Source organism: Canis lupus, chromosome 30 (assembly GCF_011100685.1).
Source record: "Canis lupus familiaris isolate Mischka breed German Shepherd chromosome 30, alternate assembly UU_Cfam_GSD_1.0, whole genome shotgun sequence".
NCBI lineage: Eukaryota > Metazoa > Chordata > Mammalia > Carnivora > Canidae > Canis > Canis lupus.
The window spans coordinates 6,026,838-6,048,662 of record NC_049251.1 but is presented as its reverse complement, the minus strand read 5'-3'; the positions used below and the strand labels follow the sequence as shown (position 1 = coordinate 6,048,662).

The following is a 21,825-nucleotide window of genomic DNA, read 5'->3' as shown; positions in this document are numbered from 1 at the left end:
CCCCAGTGGCTGCGGCAGCTCTGGAGCCCTGGAGTCAGCCCCCGCAGTCACCACGGAGCTCTCCGTCTGCAGGGCCTGGAGGCTCCGGGGCGGGGCCGCTGATCTGCTCAGCTCGGGGCAGGAGCGTCCTCGCTGTCCTGGGCCCTCCCGGCCTCTGCCTGTCCCGGGGGAGGCCGGATCCTGGGTGTGTCCCGGCGCCCTGTGCTCCGGGGCCTGCGCTGGTGGATTCGTGCTCCCGCCCCGCAGCCCCCTCCGCGGAGCCGCCCCCGAGCCCCCCGAGCCGCTCCCGCCCCGCCTCTCTTCTCGGAGCCGCCCCCGAGCCCCCCCGAGCTGCTCCCGCCCCGCAGCCCCCTCCGTGGAGCCGCCCCCGGGCCCCCCGAGCTGCTCCGGGTCCCGCCGTGCCCGCTGCAGCCCTTAGGGAGCTCGGCGCATCTCCCGGGGCGCAGGTGTCTGTTAGTGTCCCCGGGAGCCCGAGGGCATCCCCGCCCTCCTAGGTCCTGCTCCACCTCCCCGCGAGCCCCTTTCCGCCCGGGAAGGTCGGTGCAGCTCCTGCGTCTCCGGGACGGGGCTCTCCTGTCCTGGGGACACTCGCCCCGGCCTCAGCCCGGCTCCTCGCGGGCCCCTCCCCCTCGGAGGCCTTTTGTGTCTTTATTTCTTTTTCCCGCGAAAAAGAAGCGCAGGAAATGAAATAGAAAATAGAAATGTTTCTATTTCTTGATAGAAGCGCGAACTCCTCTCACTGTAGCGTTCCAGCTGGTCTCTCTTTAAATCTCAGGCCGAATTCGTAGATTTTCAGGATGATTTGAAGGTTATCTAGGTAATTTGGTGGGGACGGGTGATTTGGGGACCCTGCTCCTCCGCCGTCTTGCCCCTCCTCTCGAGATTATGCTTTTAAGTAGCCAATAACTAAGCACCTAATATTCAATAGATTCCGTTGAGTACACATTTTGTAGAAGGTACTAACTATACCCTGAGGAGGAATGAATAGTAATCCAATATCATCCGGGTCTTCAAAGATCTAAGTCTTAGTCAAAGCCAAAAGTCATATAGGCAGTGAGCCTCAATAGTACCTGGGTGGGACCAGAGACCCTTATAGGCTGGCAGACACAAAGGGAACTCCCTACTAAGCACAAGAGAAGGTAAGATTTAAACATGGGTAAGAAAAGAAGATATTTTGGAAGAGACTCAGATGAAGAGGTATAAAACAATTATGGAAAGAATAACTAGAACGGTTTGGGACAGGAGAAGAGCTCCTAATAGGAGAGGAATGGAACATAAGTTTGGAAATGGAAGTTCAGATAAGTCTGCTGAGACTCTGAAATACAAGACAAAAGATTAATGTCTTGTTTGGTTGGAAGTGGCAAGTCATTATAGATTTCTGATTAGAGTAATATCAAAACAAAAAGAGGTGTTTAGAAAAATGTGTTTGGCAATTTGATGTTTTTGATGGGAAGAAAATGGAGAACACTGGATCCTGTTGCTATTGTCTAGTTGTAAGGTGATGAGGTTGTGAATGAGCCATGGGGCAGGAGGAATGCAAGGGTAGGGACAGATAGTTTACTTACTGAAATGGAAGAAGAGGTGATCTTACCACTGATACAATATGAGAAAAGGGAAGAAGGAAGAGTCATAGATGAGGTAGTACCATTTTTTAAAACTGAAGAGCACTTGGAGATTATCTAGACCCATTTCGCAGGTGAGCTGTTAACTCAGGGCAGCTGAGTGACTTTTCCAAAATTACACATGCGATTCTGGCCACTACCAGAGCTGAGGAGCTGCCATAAAACCCAAGCCTATCCTTCTGTCTCCAACCTCCTCTGGGTGAAAACTCGGTCATCAGGACATCACAGGACAGAGTGATGGAGGAGGCTAGAAAGACTCCAGAGCAGAGCGGTGTGACTAGTAAATCACTGGTAAACTACAAGTAGATGAGATAATAGCCCAGGGAGAAGAGGCTGCAGGAGGTCATATTGATCTAAGCCTCCCTCCACTTCATTTCTAATATGAAGCCATCAAGATATCAGGGAGTGGAGCCTCTACTAGAAGTAAAGGAGTTATGAATATCTGAGAGCTGATAGGGCTGGGCCTTCCGAGAGATCTGTGTGAAGAGAAGGCATTTAGAAGCTCACCTGGAGAGAGTAGGGCCCTGGAGAGAGGCATCTAAGGAATGTTACTTAGTTTTAACCATCACCTTTCCTTCTAGCTTGGTCCAGCTTGGTTCACCAGGAAAGATCAATAGTTAAAAATCCATGCTGGTACCTACTGTCTGAGAATAAGGATCACATCTAGAGCATCAAGGGCTTTATGTCCCAAGAATGAAGGAAGGAGAAAGGTGGGGGCAGTAGATGCCCCCTAAAGGCAGCTTCCTGGCTTCTTGGTTCTGATTCCTGAGAGCAAGAAGAACGGAGATGTTAGCAGAAACCCAGGAATCCCCAGTGGGAAAGCCAGAAGAAGAAAATGAAACACAGTTTTGTAAATGCCACCCTCACAGCCCTGGGGGTTCCTTCCCAGTCTTCTTTCAGCCAGCGAGAGGATGCAGCTCATCTCCGGTACCTCTACCTCCCACATTGCCACCAAATGGAGTAATTCCAGTTTATCTTCTTGCTGGTCTCCATTTTACAAACAAAGCTAACATTTCCTTGAAGATTTCTAGCCAACATCGTTGAGGACCACTACTGCAAGGCACAGCCCCAGCTGCATTTTGGATCCTAGCTTCTCAGTGTTATTTGATGAAAAATGTGAAAACACGGGGACTTGATTTACTTCACCTGCACTCGCCCAGAAGCAGGGATGTCTGTTACTCAGAGTCACCTGGAGGGCTTTCTCCACAAACACATATCCAGGCTCTATCCTCAGAGATTCTGATCCAATGAAAGAGATGAGGCCTATGAATCTGTGTATTTTAATGTTCTTCAGATGATCTAACGAAGACTAAGGTTTGGAAACGACCATTGTACTAAACATTTACATATATTTTGAATTTAAACAATAGTATAGATCAGCTAGCTTCCCCTTTGAGTTGTACATTTTAAGATATTAATAAATAGATTTTTAAATATATTCCTGAGTGTGGTAGAGCAGGGAAAGGTGAAGAGACTCAGTGAGTTACCTTGTATTCTGCTCCAGTCTTTTTGGTTCTCGAACTATTGCACACATACATCCTTCTCTCACCAGTTGGTCATCACGTGCAACTTTTATGGCTTCTGATCTCTACTATTCCAGTAAGCCACCACTTAGAGTGCAGGTAATCATCACACCTTTGATACTTTGCCTTGTCTGGTTTTCTCCAGTCTGAGCCACTGCTGTAGCAGCTGGAGCCAGGCTTTTACAGGCTACTCAGGTGATGCAGATGGTCGGCCAGATTTGGGAACTGCAGCCTAAGTGCTGTTTTTGATAGCCTACCTTAGCTCTCCTGAACGGTGTTGTGTCCCTTCCAGGTGAAAGATACTAAAGGAGATACATCCTACTATTCCTTTGGAAGGTTTTGAAACAGATCAACAAAACATTCAGATCATTCATAATCTGAAATACATTTCTCTACTCAGATATCAATAGAGACTCACAAACATCTAAGCCCTGGATAAGTGTGTCCATTAACACCTATTTCCCCACGCAGAAAAGAAGAAATAAGACCTTCTTAAGGGTGGGTTTGTAAGGAAAGAGGGATTCAAGTTACAAGATTTCCTACACTTGAGTAAGGAATAATGTGAACAAATAGATTAAAAGCACTCTTTAAATTTCACTGGATAGTTCTAATCTGATGGGATTTATAACTAAAAATTCTATAAACGCAGCAGTTTCTGAGTTCAAAATATTGCTTAAAAATGAAACAAGAGGGCATCCTGGGTGGCTCAGCGGTTTGGTGCTGCTTTCAGCCCAGGGCGTGATCCTGGAGTTGTGGGATTGAGTCCCACACCGGGCTCCCTGCATGGAGCCTGCTTCTCCCTCTGCCCGTGTCTCTGCCTCTCTCTCTCTCTCTGTGTCTCTTATGAATAAATAAATAAAATCTTTTAAAAAATGAAACAAGAAAATGCTATCATGTATCAACTGAAATTCTGCCCAACCAGCAGTAACTTCTAAAACACCTGTTTGGAGAGCTTTCTAAAACAAAGGGAAGAGGAGGAGGGCAAGATGGTGGAAGGGTAGGGTCTTCAACTCATCCGGTCCCACCAACTCACCTAGATAACTTTAGAAACATCCTGAACACCTATGAATTCGACCTGAGATTTAAAGAGAGGACAGCTGGAACGATACAGAGAGAAAAGTAAGTAAGCAAGCAAGTAAATGAAGGGAAGGGAAGGGAAGGGAGGAGAGGGGAGGGGAAGGGAGGGGAAGGGAGGGGAAGGGAGGGGAAGGGGAGGGAAGGGGAGGGAGGGGAAGGGGAGGGAAGGGGAGGGAGGGGAAGGGGAGGGAAGGGGAGGGAGGGGAAGGGGAGGAAAGGGGAGGGAAGGGAAGGGAAGGGACACCTGGATGGCTCAGTGGTTAAGTGTCTGTGATCCTGGATCTCAGAATGGAGTCCCACATTGCGGGCTCTCCGTGGGGAGCCTGCTCCTCCCTCTGCCTGTGTCTCTGATTCTCTCTATGTGTCTCTCATAAATCAGTCAATCAATCAATCAATCTTTTTAAAAAATAAAGCAAAGTGAAATTTCTGATCAGAAAGACTTCATTAAGGAGATTTTTGTGTGTTCTTGGGGACCTATCATATATAAATAAACATTTTTCTCTCAGCTTTTAGGATATGGAAGAAAAGATTGACTTTTTCAACAAATATACAATTTGATTCCCTCAACTGAAATAGCCATCAGATTCAAGAAAAAGATAAAAAGTGCAAGGATTTTTTAAAAATTTCATGCTAGGTAAAAAATATTTTGAGCTTGTGCTAGTGATGGGAAAGGTCTGCTAGAATTTGGTGCAAGTTATAAAGATATGTACTAATCAAACTCTAGGACTAAGGCATGGGTCAGGTTAAAGAATGGTAGTTGGTCATGGTTATTAAGAAAAATACTACAGAAATAAAGAAATATTTCTTTATAATGTGGCACTGCACAAAGATAAACAATAGATCTAACAGCAGTTTCTTTCAAGGTATGGGTTGTAGACTGTAAGATTTTCAGTAATCTCAAGATATTTTAAAAAGTAAGTAATAGAAAGCAAGAAATAATGTGTTCATAAATTAGTCCCTTAACAATCAACACATGTGTTCACAATGACTAGTGTTCACAAATGATTAGTCCCTTAACAATCAACATGTTAACAAAAGACGAAACTAGATAAATTGGACTTCATCAAAATGAAAAACTTTTGTGCTTCAAAGAACACTGTCAAGAAAGTGAAAAGATGACTGATAAAATGGGGGAAATATTTGCAAATCCTATATCTGATATGAAACATGTACCTAGAATATATAAAGAACTCTTACAACTCAACAATAAAAAGACAAATAACTCAGTTAAAAAAATAGGCCAAGGATCTGTGCATACATTTCTCCAAAGTAGATGTACAAATGGCCAATAAGCCCAGGAAAAAATTATGGACATTATTAGTCACCAGGGAAATGCAAATTAAAAACACAACCACTAGAATGCCTATAATCAAAAAGCCAAATTATAATTCCCATCCTATATATTCATCTGTTTTATTTCTTAAATTCCACATAAGAGTGAAATCATATGGTATTTGTCTTTCTCCAACTGACTTATTTCACTTAGCATAATACTCTAGTTCTATCCACATCATTGCAAATGGCAAGATTTCATTCTTTTGATGGCTAAGTAATATTCCATTGTGTGTGTGTGTGTGTGTGTGTGTGTGTACTATATCATTATCCATTCATTAGTCAATAGGCATTTAGACTCTTTCCATAATTTGCCTATTGTTGATAAATATCAGGGTGCATATGTCCCTTTAAATCTGTATTTTTGTATACTGTGGGTAAATACCCAGTGGTACAATTGCTGGGTTTAGGGTAGTTCTATTTTTAACTTTTGAGGAACCTCCATACTGTTGTCCAGAGTGGCTGCACCAGTTTGTATTCCCACCCAGAATGTAAGAGGGTTCCCCTTTTTCTGCATTCTCACTAATATCTCGTTTCCTCTGTTGTTAATTTTAGCCATTCTGACAGGTGTAAGGTGACATCTTATCATGGGTTTGATATGTATTTCCCTAATGATGAATGGTATTCGGCATCTTTTCATATGTCTGCAGCCATTTGTATGTCTTCTTTGGAAAAATGTCTATTTAGTCTTCTGCTCTTGTATGTGAATGTTTGTAGCAGCATTGTTCCCATAGTCAAAAAGAGGAAACAGAAGCACCAACTGATGAATGGATAAACAAAATTCAGTATTGTCATACAGTGGAATATTATTTGGTCATAAAGAAGAATGAAATGCTGACACATGCTATACTGTGGATGAACTTGAAAATATGCTAGGTGAAAAAAGTCATAGAAGACAGTGTATGATATGTATGATTTTACTTATATGAAATGTCCAGAATAGATAAATCCATAAAGACAAAAAATATATTAGTGGATATTAGTGGTTACCTAAAGCTGGCGAGAACAGGGAATGGATTTGGGGAGTGATAGCTAAAGTGTCCAGGGTTTCTTTTTGAAGTGATAAAAATAGTCTAAAATTGAAGGTCAGAGGTCCCGCATTCCTAAGTGTGTTGGTACAACTTGTTTGTACAACTCTGTGAATATACTAACATACACTGAATCGTATACTTTAAGTGGATGAATTGTATGGTGTGTGTGCTATATATCTCAGTACAGTGGTTAAACGCCCCCCCACACACACACAAATTAAAATGACATGTTGAATTTGAACTGCCCGAAGCAAAAAACAGATTTACCAAGGTCCCCATGTGTAAGTCTAATTCAGAGATGGTGTATCAGTAAACCCACTTGGCCACACATTGAAAACCACACTGTCCAATCAGCTTTATTAGGCAATAAAGATTTTTTTAGGGGTGCGTGGGAGGCTCAGTCAATTAAGTGTCTGCCTTTGGCTCAGGTCATGATCCAAGGATCTTGGGATGGAGCCCCAAGTCGGGTTCCCCGCTCAGTGGAGAGCCTGCTTCTCCTCTCCTCTCTGTTCCTGCTCTCTCTTGCTATCTCTCTCTGTCTCTCCCTCAAATAAAATCTTTTTTTAAAAGATGATTTTTAAAATCTACATCTTTATAAGTCCTATATATGCACCTTTCACCTGCTCCCAAACTCTGGGGAGGAAGAGAGAGGTGTAATAAGGCTGATCATTAAAACTTCAGTATAGTATTTCAGCTTTTTGTTCAATTCCATGAAGCTATCTCCCAACTGTCCAAAACATTATTTTTAATTTAAGTTACTTTCTATTTGCTTGCCACCAACCAGAGCAAAGGGAAACCTCACTCAATAAGTATTTAATTGAAGCTAAAATTTATAGTAAAACCAATTTAATTTAGGAGTAAATGTTATAGAATAATATTTAGATGCATTTAAAAGGAAAGAATCCCTTTATCCAGAGTCCTTTAGCTGCTTCCTATGACTTCAAAATACCCTAGAGTCCAAGTCCTGTATAAATTATACTGTTGACGGCGGACTCATTTTTCATTCCATTCTCATCAATCCTATTTTATTACCTTAAGTTGCCAGGTTTCTCCTAAATTATAGCCAATTCCATTCATTACTATTTTGTGGTTTATTTCAAATTGATTACAAGACAAATTTAATGATCATTAAACTAGAAGGGACCATGATTAAGATTTCTGAAAGTAAATTTTACCTGGAGTCTGGATGTGATATCTTTTAACATATAATTTTTCTTTCCCCAAAGAAATAGTATCAAATTAGTCCTTGCTCTAATAAATTATTACATAAAACTATTTTTTAAGAATCAAGTAATTTTCATGTCATTCTAAAGTGCATGCTTGAAAAAAAATAGGTAAGATTTAGCACTGTTGGAAATGCAGTAGTCTCTCAAAACAAAATTAGTATCTTTATACCTGAAATGAAAAAAAGCATAGGTATGTCACAAGTCCCCCCCTTTTTTTTGTATAATTTGTGACAAATTTCCAATGGTTATGTTTTCTTGAAATGCTAAGATAGATGTTGGCCTTGTTACTTAGAGTGATGAGGTCATATTACATTGTGTGCTGCAAACCAGGAGTCTGAAATAAAATGGATAGGCATTGAAAGGACACTCAGGATATGAGATCACAGAAGAATCTGGGAGATATTTTTGAGCCTTGTTTTATGTATATATATATGTATATACATACACACACACACACACACACTCACTCTATAAAGCTCGATTTTTTACAAGCAGGGAATGCTAAAATGCTGATTATCCATATAGAGTTTGGAAATGCCAGGCAGACCCCAGCATTCCAGCCCCCATGTCATCCTCACCCACTTGCTCATTTCTAGAATTCCACCAGACATCTTGTGTCAGTGTTTTGGCTTGACCTCGTGTCAGTCATTGAGATACAAAGGCCACCCAGCTCTGGGATTCATAATGGTTTAGAAACTGGACAAAGTGGGAAGAACCTGTGTTTTAATCCTCAGCTCATCACATGTTAGACTACAGAAACAACACGAGGACTTAGCTGCAAAGACTTGGCTTGCCATCGTACCTGCCACAGTACTGAGTATTTTATAAAAGCTCGTTGAAAGAGAACAAATGCCCCAGCATTCTGCTCCCGCAAAGAAAGCATCAGACTCTTACAGGCCTCTCTGGGACCAATCCTTTAAGATCACCACCTGGCCACTCCCAGGAGAGTTGGGACCTTTGCAAAAACTCAGACCATCCCAGAGCCAATGCCACACTTGTCCACCAACCGCATCCCCATGCTACTTTAGGGCAATTTTACTTCAAAGGACCTTTAGCCAGGGTCCATCTCAGTGGTCCACTCAACAGGACTCCCTAACTTTGACTCTTTCAGGGTACAGAGTTTGGGATATCAGTTCCTTCCACCCCAGGAGACCCAAATCCCCTTATGACAATTGTTCCACTTTCTCCCCTGGGGCTTTGCTTTCCGGTTCAGACCGCTTCCCAGTTTTCCGAGAGCAACAACAATCTGTGATATTTGGCCAAATCATAGAACTTTATCTGAAGACACAGGGAGCACTTTGTTATGAACTGGTGACAGACTTTACTAGATAGTAGAGGGTGTTCCTTCTATTCTCACCACTCTTGTTCCACTTTAGCAAGGTAGCAGTTGGAGTGGAGCAGATCCAGACAATGCCAGAACAAAAGTGGGGAGGGGAGCAGAAGGGGGCTCTTCTTGCGAGGGTCATGCCATGCCAGGGGTGGGGCATCTTATCTAGGAAAAGCAATGCCTAGCAATGATCCCAGAGCCATATGACAGAATGGGAGAGGAAAGGGATGTGAAGGTGGGTGGCAAGAGGATGCTGGAATGTAGAAGCACGCATCAGGTATTCTAGCACAGGAAGGAAGCAATTTCCTGCGAAGACTGGGTCAAAGGCTATTGTTTAGTTGCAGGATACATAGTCTTTCGTTTACATTTTTAATTTTTAAAACAAAAGCTGAGATGATTGGCTCCTAAGACTAGAATATTTTAAAATCTAGAGTAAGTACAGCAGACTCCTCTAACAGAGTTGGCAGGGAGCTTAGAGTTATTCAATTCTCCAATAGCTCCCTGCATTGAACTTGCCCTCCAGCCAGCGACTCCCACAGCCCCTCCTTGGACACCAGTTCTCTCACAAGGCAACATATCCTGATCGTTGGACCAAATTATTGGATTGGCAGGCTCTCTATCAGACTCCAAAATGGATGGATTCAATGTCCCCAAATCACTACTATTCACAGATCTGCATCCTAGATTAAAACAAACAATGTTACAGTCTATGAGGTTTCAGTTCATCTCTCAAGAAGGTTTTTTTTTTTAAAAAAAAGGAATACTTTGTTATTGAACAAAGTGTTTATCTCTTCGGGGACCATTATCAGGAATCCAATGATTCTGAAGGGAGAGTAGCCAAAGGAAATAATGCATTTTCCCTATGAAACCAGATGGGGTGTCATATACACACAAGTACCTATCCATTGTTTTATCCAATCAGCACATACTAAGGACATACTATGTGCAAGACTTTATGCTCAGAAACAAAGGAGTCCAGCACTCGATGAGCTAGTCTACAACTCAACAAAAGAAATTTCTAAGACCCCAGGGCCCTTAAAGATACCCAAATTGCTTTAAGAGGTTAAAAGAACTGCTTTGGTTCTCTTGTAGGGCTTTGGAACACAGATCAACAGAACTGTGCTCAAAGCGAGCTGGGTTTCCCACGAGTGGACCTTTGGAGGTGCTGTGTCCCAAACCCTCATCCCCGATGTCTCTGTATGCCTCGCTCATGTTCTCTCTGGGAGAACAGGGGAAGGATTCATCTGAAGAGGGTAGGCAACTTACAAAAGGGGAAACGAGGAATTTCAATTACCTACTGTTCCCATGCTTCTGGGACTTCTTCTCATCTGAAGCCATGCAACATAAAACAAAAAGCCCTGAATATAAGTGATTTCAAAGAGATGCAGAACTTGCTATGATTCTCTAATTCAAACACACTGGAGCCACCAGCTGGCAGCCAGTGCAGCCCAACAGAATAAGGAGGAGGCTCTAGGAGGAGAAGTGGCCACTAGGGGGGACCGCAGCTCCAGGGAGCAGAGGGAGAAGCCGCAGGGACATTGCGAGGGTATCGATTTCAAAATTCTTACCCAGAGGATTTGTGCCTCTTCTCTGAAATATCCACTAGCAGGAGAGCACCCAGTGCTGCATTTACACATTAAAAACAACCGATAGAAACAAAAGGATATTAAATACAAAGTAATTGAGGTCTCCATGAAGGGTCAGGAAGTTGAGAGTCTCATCTCAACCTGTCCTTTTAATTCTATCATAATTTTTTTTTTACTTTTTTAAAATTGAAGTATAATTAACATGCAATGCTGTATTAGTTTCAGGTGTATGACATACTGATTCAACAACTCTGTACGTTACTCAGCGCTTACCAAGACAAGTGGAGTCACCATCTGTCACCATATGAGTTATTACAATATTTTTGCCTATATTTCCTGTGCTGTACTTTTCATCTCTGTACTCATTTATTTTATAACTAAGTTTGTACCTCCTAATCCTCTTTATTTTTTTCATCTGTCCCCGTACAAGTCTCCCCCCAGGGAACCACCAATTTGATCTCTGTATTCAATAATCTGTGTTGGGGGTGCACCTGGGTGGCTCAGTCTGTTAAGCATTCAACTCTTGATTTCAGCTCAGGTCATGATCTCAGGATTGTGAGATTGAGCCTCACGATGGACTCCATACTGAACGTGGAGCCTGCTTGAGATTCTCTCTCCCTCTCTTTCTGCCACAACCCCTGCCCCGATCCCTGCTCACGTGTGTGCCCCCCACCAAAAAAGGAATTTGTTTTTTATTTCTTTGTTCATTTGTTTTGCTTTTTAGATTCACAGTTTTAGCACGAACACAAAACAAGAGCTAGACGAGATAGAAGGGGGGGAAATCTCATATGTTAAGGGGCAAAGATGCTCAGACCTAGTAATGGGATCGTGATGGAGAGTAGAGTCATCGCCCCACCCTGCTTCACCGAGGTCAAAAACTTTCAAACTGTACAGACTGGCAAAGGTAATGTTTTAGAGGTGAGAGGCATTTCAGTTACTTGCATCTCTTATCAGCTCAAGAATGTGACGCCTGCCTCTCCCTGAATAAGACAGGTGCCTCGCTGAAAACACCCAAGACAGGATGGGCTCAACTTTCAGAAAATTCACAGTAAATTCGAGATTGGATGGAACCTATAAAATAACAAGATACAGACCTCTATTCATGTTACAGATGTGCTCACATTACAAAAGCACTATCACTTTTTAAAAGGATGTGCTTGTTGTGGGTTTTCATTTGAATAAAATCTTCCTAGTATATTTAAGATAGGTGAAATTGCAAAAATTTAAAATATGTGAATTGCCAGAATTTTAGAAACATACCTTTTCAGCAATGTATTTATGGCACGCTGAATTACACTCATAATAGACAGAGAAAGCAAATCTTTATATGAAAATCAGTGCCATTGCCATCGCTTTTTTATTGAGGTTAGTCATATGCACAACATAATTATCTAATAATGGTGGTAATTAAAATATTAGATGCAAGACATTACCATTTAAATTTGCGGAGGAAAGATCAATTGTTCAAAAAACATGACAGACACATAAAGGGCAAGCTTAAGAGCAACAGGAACAAAATCTCTACTCAAATTGTTTTCTCCTTTGTTCCTAAATATTTAGCACTTCAACCACTTACTATTTAAATGCGAAGATTTCCATTCTACCACTGAACTGGAAATTGCTGAGATCTTCAAAAATATAACTTACAAAGGGAAAGAAAATGTGCATGAGCCCCCACATTAAATAAAGTTATGGATATACATTTTTCAGGAAAGATTTGAGCTTCTGGTTAATCATCTCTGCTTCTGACTAGAGGTACCATAGGCTCTAAGAAAAGATGGAATACGAGGAACTTGAAAGGCCCATCCACCCTAAAATAGCATCTGTTCCTCCCACCCCCTGGCAACCAGAGTGTCAGGCAAAGAACACCTCTGGCAGCGAACCGAACCAGTAGGGTCTAAGTTTTGCACAGGAATGACCCAGACCCAGGAAAGCGAAACACCCAGCAGCTGGGCCTGCAGGTCTGGGGTAGGCAGCGGGGGGTCAGGTTAAGCAGCTGCGCCCAAGTCTCTTGCCTCCAATCCAACCCAAGCAGCTACATCTGTTTACAAATTGGGCTTCCAAGTACGATTTTATTGGAAGAAAAGATTTTTTTGCTGCTAAAAAATATTAACTAGAGGACTTAAAAGTGCTGAAGACTTCTCTCTGGATGATTTTTATTTTGGGGATCATCAGTGATTATTCTCCTATTTTTGCATTCCACATCTGCAGGGCATCCTCATCAGGTGGAGGCCAGCAGGTAGTGACTAGCAGCGTGGTGAAAGAATTCACCAGAGGCAGAGCAAAGGAGATAGAAGTTTATTGAATACACAACAAGGGAGTGGTCGGCGGGACAGCAAAGGAGAGACTGTCTGTCCCAAAGAAGGAGGCAGTCGGGGAGGGGGCTGGAGTTAAGGGGGAAGGTGAAAATGTGTGGGAACGTACTGAATTCTCCTTCTGGGTTACGTGTGCCATGCTGTAAGTAGCCCCTTGGCTACCAGTAGCTCGGGCTCCTGGCTATTTTGAGGTGGGTGACCCAATAAGCCTGTCTATTTTGTGAGTGGGGTCCCTGTGGGCCTTTCTACCTGACTCAGGCTTCCATCATTCAAGTTGTTTACCTAAAAGCGGCCTCTCCAGCATCTTCCAAATTTTCAACCATGAAAAGTCTTACTTTTATTATAAAACCACACACAAAGTTATATCAAAATAAAAGAATAAGTTTTGCCTACTTCTCCAAAAAAAAAAAAGTGCTGAAAACAGGCTTTCCGCTAGGATCAGGGCATTTTGAATGTGAGTTGCAGTTTTCAAACATAAAGCACAGCTGTTTTGTCTCTTACCCTGAAGCTGTGAAAAAGGGGAAAGATTCTGAAAGCAGGAACAGGAAAAGACGATTGAGAAAAGTGGCTGCTATTTCTAGGCTAATGTCTCCCTGGCAACACTGTTCTCAGAGGCGATGCCTTCTTACACGGTCTTATTGGGATTCATGAGTGATGAATCCAGAGGATTCACTGGACCCAAAGTCAGCAGAGACCAGGAGAGATTTGAGACGAAGCAGGGAGTCAGAGCAGGCCGGAGAGATGTGATAGACCGTTCACTGCAGGCGGTGCAGCCTCATGAGCAGTGCAGCCACCTGGTCCCCAGAGACAGGCTGTGAGGTAGGAACAGAAAGGTCTCACTGGGCTGACAGCCATGCAGGTAAGGATGAGGGTTCCTGGGATGCAAGAGGGTGGAAGACCTCAGGGACTATGGCTAAAGAAAAAGTGCAGCTTCAAGAACAGTTACAAAGAGCAGAAGGTGAGCTTAGTCACCAGTTGGCCCATACAGGAAAACTGAAGCATCATAAAAAAGTGGTACTGGAAATCGGGAGTAAGAAATGATTTAGAAGTGAGAAATTCTAAAGCCAACGCCATCCAAAAACAAACAAACAAACAAACAAAAAAACAAAAAAACAAAAATCCCACCCACACAAAAACCCTAAGCCCAGGGCAATTTTAGAACAAAGTGCAACAGATAAGGCTAGTCCTAGTTTTCCTGACTAGATCACAGAGATTCTCTGTTCATTTGCATAAGGCAATACATGAATGCATGAATGCAAGGAAACAGCGATACACCAGAGATTTAAAAAACAAAAACAGGAAACTTGCATCAGAAAAGGCATAAAAAACATACATAATGGAAACTGGACTGCACCTGGTACAGGGAGAGCCTGAGTGCCCTTGGTAATCATACATCTGAAGCAATGGCTCTCAAAGGACGGTCCCCAGCCCAAGAGTTCCAGCAGCACCTGGGAGCTTGTTGGAAATGCAAATTCCCAGGCTCTGCCTCAGACCTACTGAACCACGAATCCCCCCCCCCCTGCAGTGAGGGTCAAAAGTTTGCTTTAACAAGCCCACCAGATGATTCTGATGCTCACTACATTTTCAGAACCAGTGGTCCACAGGCATTAAAATCATCAGGAAAAGCTGACTATTGAACACAGCAAAGCAAGGAAAGCAAGCAAAGAGCATTATGCCAAATGCAGCCCCTCGAGGACTGTGACTCAGCGCTCAGTCCCCATGGCTAGAACGCTTACCAGTGTCTCTACCCTAGTAGTTCAAGTCGCCACTCTCGCCTGGACTACCATCGCAGCTCAGTGACCGTCTGTCCTGGTTTGGCCAGGGAAGTCCCGGCTGGAACCTATATGGTCCTAATGTAAAAGGTCTCATTTTCACTCTCAAAATTGTCCAGATTTCTTTTTTAAAGATTTTATTTATTTATTCATGAGAGAGAGAGAGGGAGAGAGGCGGAGACACAGGCAGAAAGAGAAGCAGGCTCCATGCAGGGAGCCCAACGTGGGACTCGACCCCAGATCTCCAGGATCAGGCCCTGGGCTAAAAGCAACGCTAAACCGCTGAGCCACCTGGGCTGCCCTGTCCAGATTTTAAATATTATATGGCTCCCCTAGTGACAGCCTCCTGATCACTTCTGCTGCTTCTACCTTCGCTCATCTTCAACGTGTTCAACATCTTTCCAAAAGCCAAAAGTATAAATTTTCCATGTTATTCTTCTGCTACAAAACCATTCAATGACTTTCCATTGCTTTGAGTTAAAACTCAAATGCCAGGGGATCCCTGGGTGGCTCAGCGGTTTGGCGCCTGCCTTTGGCCCAGGGCACAATCCTGGAGTCCCGGGATCGAGTCCCACGTCAGGCTCTTGGCATGGAGCCTGCTTCTCCCTCCTCCTGTGTCTCTGCCTCTCTCTCTCTCTCCCTCTGTTTCTATCATAATAAATAAATAAATAAATCTAAAAAAATTAAAAATAAAAATAAAACTCAAATGCCGGACAATGGCCCACAGTGCCTACCTTCCATCTTCATTTAATTCCGTATCACTCCATGCTTTCTTTGTTCCAAGTACATTAGCCTCCTACCAGTACCTTCCCAGGCCAAGTTCCTGGACCTCAAGGCTGGTCCTTCTTCCTGGAGGGTGCCCCAATCTCCATCCCTCTTCCAATGTAGGCTCTTGTTTTCATTTAAGAATATCTCAAATGGGGCAGCCCCCGTGGCGCAGTGGTTTAGCGCCGCCTGCAGCCCGGGGTGTGATCCTAGAGACCCGGGATCGAGTCCCACATTGGGCTTCCTGCATGGAGCCTGCTTCTCCCTCTGCCTGTGTCTCTGCCTCTCTCTTGCTCTCTCTGAATGAATAAATAAATATTAAAAAAAAAAAAGAATATCTCAAATGATTTCTCAGATATTCTTTGAAGGTATTATTTTAATAACTGCATAATTTCCCATCATGTGGACGTGACATGATTCATTTAGGTATTCCCTGATATTGTTGATTAAGACTCTTCCCTATGTGTTTGCTATTATTAAAAAAACTGTTGTATGAATTAGTTATGGTTCTTGGTTGCAACCAACTCAAAGTAGCTCAGGCACAAAGGGAAATTTATTGAATATTAGAGTTTCTCCATAAATGGAACAAGGGTTAAACAATGAAACTGCAGGAAAGGCAGGGTTAGAAGTACATCTGGGACCAAGGACGTAAATGTGTACCAGGACACACTCAATAGATGATTGATAGATAGTATGTACATGTGCATATACACATACACACACACATATACATATATGTACACACACACCCATATATGTATATCATTCTTTCTACTTCCAACTTCAAAATTCCCCAAGGAAGGATTCTAATTGGCTCAGCTTGGGTCAAATGCCCTCTCTTGGATTAGTCAGCTTTAAATAGCATCTGTACAAACCCCATGGTTACCGAGGAGGATGAAGCCCAGAAAAAAGGGACTGCTCTTCCCAAGACAAAGGCAGAGAAATTCTGATCAAACACAATTATGAACATTTACTAGAGGTAAAGATATTTTCTGTAAGGAAACGGGAGAGGGTTTTTTTAAAAATCACATGCATATTTTTAAATAACTTAAAAGTCGTAAAAGGAAATGGTTTTTAAAACCCCTAATTTCAATCTCCTAAATGTCTTTTATTTTTTGCTATTTCCCCTCAAATATTTTCTCACATGTATAACAGTTTTAATCAATTGCATTCAAATTAAACAAAAAAATTATATATTAATGATTTAGCTATTTAATATTTTATCAAACATCTTTTCACACTTCTGCATTTTTTTTTTCCTGGCTTTTCTTTTTATCTCATTATAAAAATATATTTGCCCACTTACTACTACTATTAATACTAATGACTAAAAAAATAAAATAAAAAATACTAATGACTAACTTTTGTATGTTATAGCTTGTGTGCTGGACACTGTCCTATACACATTATTATATTTTAATGCATTTAATCTTGGCTCACCTGCCTTAGTCTTGACTTCATGATGTGGGTGCAATTACTATCACAATTTGTTGGGAAGAGGAAACCAAGCACTGAGAAGTTAAGTGACATGTGCCCCAAAGTTGCAGAGCCAATCCCAAAGAGGCCAGCTCTTAGATCATCCACAGTAGCAACACATAGAGGAAGCTGGAAAAACACCACATGTGATCCTGACTCCCTCAGGCTATGTCTATTTACATTTTGGTATAACTTCCTCACCTCTCTGTTTTGTTTGCCTTCTCCTTAAACACCAACAGGATGGATGGCAAATATTTGGCAGGAGTCACACCATTTCCTCCCCTGATCCCCATCCCACCCCAAACAACAACACCCCATGTCTGCTTTCATTCACACCATTCTGCCCACTGAGTTCAGATATGGCCTCAAAATCTACCTGAAAAAAAAAAATTAAAAGGACTGACTCATCATCAGTTCTGGTTGATAAACAAGATAAAACTATATACAACTCCTGTAGGCTGTAGTACATATCATTCTGATTCTTGCAGAGCCCCATGTTGCTGAAGATCTTTTAAAAACATCACTTTTAAGCCACTTTTCCATTTCCTAAAGATGATCATTTAAATCATTTAAGTATTTCCCTATTATTAATAGTATTTAAAAATAGGGCTATTTTTAAATAATACATAGGGCTGGAATGAATAACATAAATTTTGTCTTGACTTCTATTTTTTTTTTTTTTTTTTTTTACTTAGAATAGGTTCCAGTAAGAAGCAGAAATGTCAGACCTTTTATATCACAACTTCCTCAATTTTCAGTTTTTCATTTGTACTTATTGTTCAGGCAGCTGCACTGGGGCGGGGGGCAGAGGGGCAGGAAAAGGAGGTACAGATTGATAGAGCAAGGGAAAAGGAGATGCTTCTTCCTTACTCCTGATATCACCAGTGGAACACCTGGCCCCCTTCACACCCCCTCCCTCACTTTTTGTGGGTGGGAGTGAGAGTGGAGAAGTTTGGGTCTAAAAATCAGGCATGTTTGGAATTGCCCTATTATTTCTGAATCAAGCCTGCCCTCAGGAAGCATCTGTTATGCTCAGCCCCTGCATGCTGAATGTTTACCAGGACAGACATCCACGTCAGGGAGATATTTGTGGGTACGGCTATCTCATCCTAGCCCTCAGTTAGCAAATCCAGTAGTTCATAGACACAAGCCATATTCTCCAATAGGAGCTTTGTCAGTAACATACGGGGAATATTTTAGCCCATCTGCCCAACTTCTATTTCTAAATCAGCTCAGAACTTGGGCACAAAAGATGGGTGCTGTTCACTGTTCCCCACATCCTCAATAAGTTGGAATACTTACAGTAATTTTCATATTTTCCAAACTCTAACATATTTTAAACTATCTTTGCATTTTTATATACAGCTATGCCGTGCCTAAACTTACTTGTTTATGACCATTTGCCTCAAAATTTTGGCGATTTTGCTACATTTGCACCTGGCCTTTTTGTTTCACAAGTGAAAGATCTGTGGCCGGCCTGGGTGCTGTTTCTTTATAGGTAATTTTGCTCCTGCATGAATGTTTTTAAAATCATTTCTAAAAATTACTGTTGATTTTTCTAAATTTCAGGTTATGCTTAAAGATGACTTTCTTTTCACTGATTTTGCCTGGAATGTGGTAAGCTAGTTCCATTTATATATCCTATTTATTTGATTTTACTTTTTAAGCTTAGGAAAAAATATCTTTATCTTTGGTCATGGTATATGCCCCAGTCATCCTTGTTTTTATTTGTTTGTTTGTTGTTTGTTTATTTTAATTACCAGAAACATCTATTCCTTCTGGATTAGACCTCCAATTCTTGTCCTCAATGTCGTTCATCTTCTCAGCCACATTCATCTCTTTGTTCTCCCTGCATTTTTTAAAATCTTCTGAAGTTTGTCTTCTACATCTCCGATTTAATTTTTACCATGTTAACTCTGCTCCTTACTACTTCTGTTTCTGTGCTTGGCACATAGGTGAACATTACATATTTTCTGAACAAATAACAAATGAATGATTACTACTGGATTTCAGTTTTTCTATCTGCTCTCTTCTCTCCTCTCATGTATCTCTTTTCATTCAATGCCACTTTTCATGTAAGCTATACTTTTCCTAGTTTTTTGTACACATTTCATAGTCATGTCTTCCTATATCCTAGAAGTACTCCAAACAATTTTCTCCTGGTTCTTATGATAAACCATTTTTCAGTTATCTGTCTTTTCTCTGAATCTTGAGAAAGATGCTTTTTTCCTTTTATTCAGCAATACTTTTCCCCATGAGACCCACATTTCACTCTGTCTTCTCATCCTAGAATGAGGTGCGCTCCATTGAGAGCTTGTGTTGTCTGATACCTACATGGAGTGCATGCTTTTCACTTGGCCCCACTCCAGGTGGGGTGCATTGAGTACCTTCTCAGATCTACACTTGATGTCTGTGGATGATGAGTTGATGCACACAATTTTTAGCTGGCCCCCAATTTCTGGCAGGATTTCATCTAATTAGGGATAAGCTGAAATGAAATAGAATCTTGCCATGCCGCACCGCATGAGTCCCAGATGCTCTGAACAGATGGAATTCATAAAGCACGACAGTCCCCATGCACCAACAATGCTTCCCGACCACTCCCACCGCAGCTCTTTACTTGTGGGAATCAAACCTCCCAGGATGAAACTCAGTCCTCCATTACTTCCTGCCCAGTTGTTTCCTGAAAGTGTGTTATTCTGCTGAATACAGAAAAAAGAGGTACAGATGGGAAACAGGGACAACACAGGCTGCTTCAAAAGAAAAGTGCCAACACAGGAGAGGGAAGTCTGCCTATTTTTTCATTTGGTACAGATCTTCCATTTCTGAATGACAGATGAAAAGTGGCTCATCTCATCTTTGTTCTGGTTTGCATCATAGCATGTAATAGATGACCAATGGTGTCCTTAAAACCAGCTACCTGGCCTTTATAATTGCTATAAAATTCTTCCAGATTCTGACACTGGATTGACTAGTAGTCAACCAACATTAGGAGGTGATTTTCATAATGTAAGCTTCCAGAGTCAGAAAGGCTTCCATTTGCATCCTGGCTTCACCATTCACAGGCTTGTTGACCTTGAGAAAAACTCCAAGTCTGGTTGGCTCATCAGTAAAATGGGGATGATAATAATGTCCACTCTATGGACAGTATGTTTAAGAAAATAATTGAGTTAAACATCTATCACATGGTAAATGCAGAGACTCTTAGTGCTGTTGTGTTTCCATCTTTGTATCTCCACAGGCTTTACCAACTAATTTTTCTGTCTTATAGAATTAATGGATATTCACTGTATAAGATTTGGAAAATGTTGTCAAGCAAAAAGCAAAATAAATATAAATCACCAAGAATCATACCATGCAGAAAAAAATGCTTGGACATATTGTGTGTTTTTTTAGTTTTCTTCCCATGAGTGTTTGTGTGGTGGGGTAGATGGGGGGAGGTGTGGGTGCATATACACAAAAGCAAGCCAATCCTATTTTTCTGACCATTTTTTCACTGTTTTCTATAAATGTTTTCTCTGTTACTATTCTTTGACATCACTTCTGATTGGCTGCATAATATGTCATTGTGACATATTATGGCAGAGCTTATTTAATTTAACTTACCATTGGACATTTAAGATTCCTGAAATTATTTTACTATTAGCAACATATAGAAGGACATTCTTATAAACGTCTCCTCTTTATCTATGTTCATTTTCCAAAACAAATTCCTATAAGTGGAAGTGTTGGGTCAAATGACAAATGATTCATAGGTTTAGTAGGTGCCTCTTACATATTGCCAAATCACCTCTGCAAAGTCCATAGTGGTCATTAATAAGTATTACCTTCAACAGCACAAAAATGATAACTCCTTTTTGGTATAATTATAAAGAATGAACATTTTAATAAGTTTATCAGTAGTTTAAATTTCTTTTCCTTTTTTTTTTTTTTTGTAAATTGCCTACTTGTGTTGTTTTCTGTTTTTAATGAGACCTTTTTTCATTGACTTTTAAGAGAGCTCTTTATTTAGTAAGTACTTTAGTCCCTTATCAGTAGGAGATATTTCTTTATTAAATGTTTGGCATAATTCACTAGTCAAGTTAAATTAGCCTGTAATTTTCTCTGTGGGAAGGTTTTTAATCAGAGATTCAATTTCTTCAGTAGGTATAGGACTTCTCAGATTTTCTAATTCTTTTTGAATCAGTTTTGTTAAATTATGTTTTGCTAGCAATTTATGCTAACCCCATCTAAAATTCCAGAGTATTTACCAGAAATGACTTTATAATATCTTTTACTTTTTTAATTTGTAAGATATATATTGATGTCCTTTTTTTCATTCCTATTGTTAATAATTTGTGATATCTCTTTTTCCCTTGATTAGTTTTGCGAGAGGACTATCCATTTTCTTGGTCACATTGCTTTTACATGTGTTTCTACTGGCAGTGTATTGATTTACAAAAGTTTTATATTATTATGTAAGTCCATCATTTTCTATCTTTGTAATTACTTTTTTTCATGTTTTCCCCTCTCAAAATCAGATATTTATTTGTGTTTTCTTTTAGTTGTTTTTATTTCTTTAGTAGTTATTAAATTAAAATTTTAAAATAAAAATATGACCATATTTAAATAAAACATACCAAATGGTTCAGAAAGGTAGAATATGAAGAGTTACATTCTCTTCACCCCCACTCCCTATTTTACTGGATAGGATTTGTGTAATGGGTTCTTGTGTATACTTCCAGAATTTATTTATGCCTAGACCAGCATATATGTGTGTGTGTGTGTGTGTGT

The 21,825-nt window shown here is 41.0% G+C and overlaps 2 long non-coding RNA genes across 2 annotated transcripts in view; both read left to right on the top strand.

Moving 5' to 3' along the window:
* The window catches only part of LOC102155638, a 39,386-nt gene extending 35,101 nt beyond the window's left edge, over window positions 1–4,285 (top strand). The window contains exon 5 of the long non-coding RNA XR_005381456.1: window positions 2,204–4,285. This is a non-coding gene — a long non-coding RNA (uncharacterized LOC102155638). The remainder of the gene's footprint in view (window positions 1–2,203) is intronic.
* A 408-nt stretch (window positions 4,286–4,693) lies between these two features.
* LOC119866864 lies at window positions 4,694–12,393 on the top strand. Its single transcript, XR_005381454.1, has 3 exons — window positions 4,694–4,856; window positions 10,231–10,391; window positions 10,944–12,393. It is a non-coding gene; the product is annotated as an uncharacterized LOC119866864 (long non-coding RNA).
* Window positions 12,394–21,825: the final 9,432 nt, after the last annotated feature.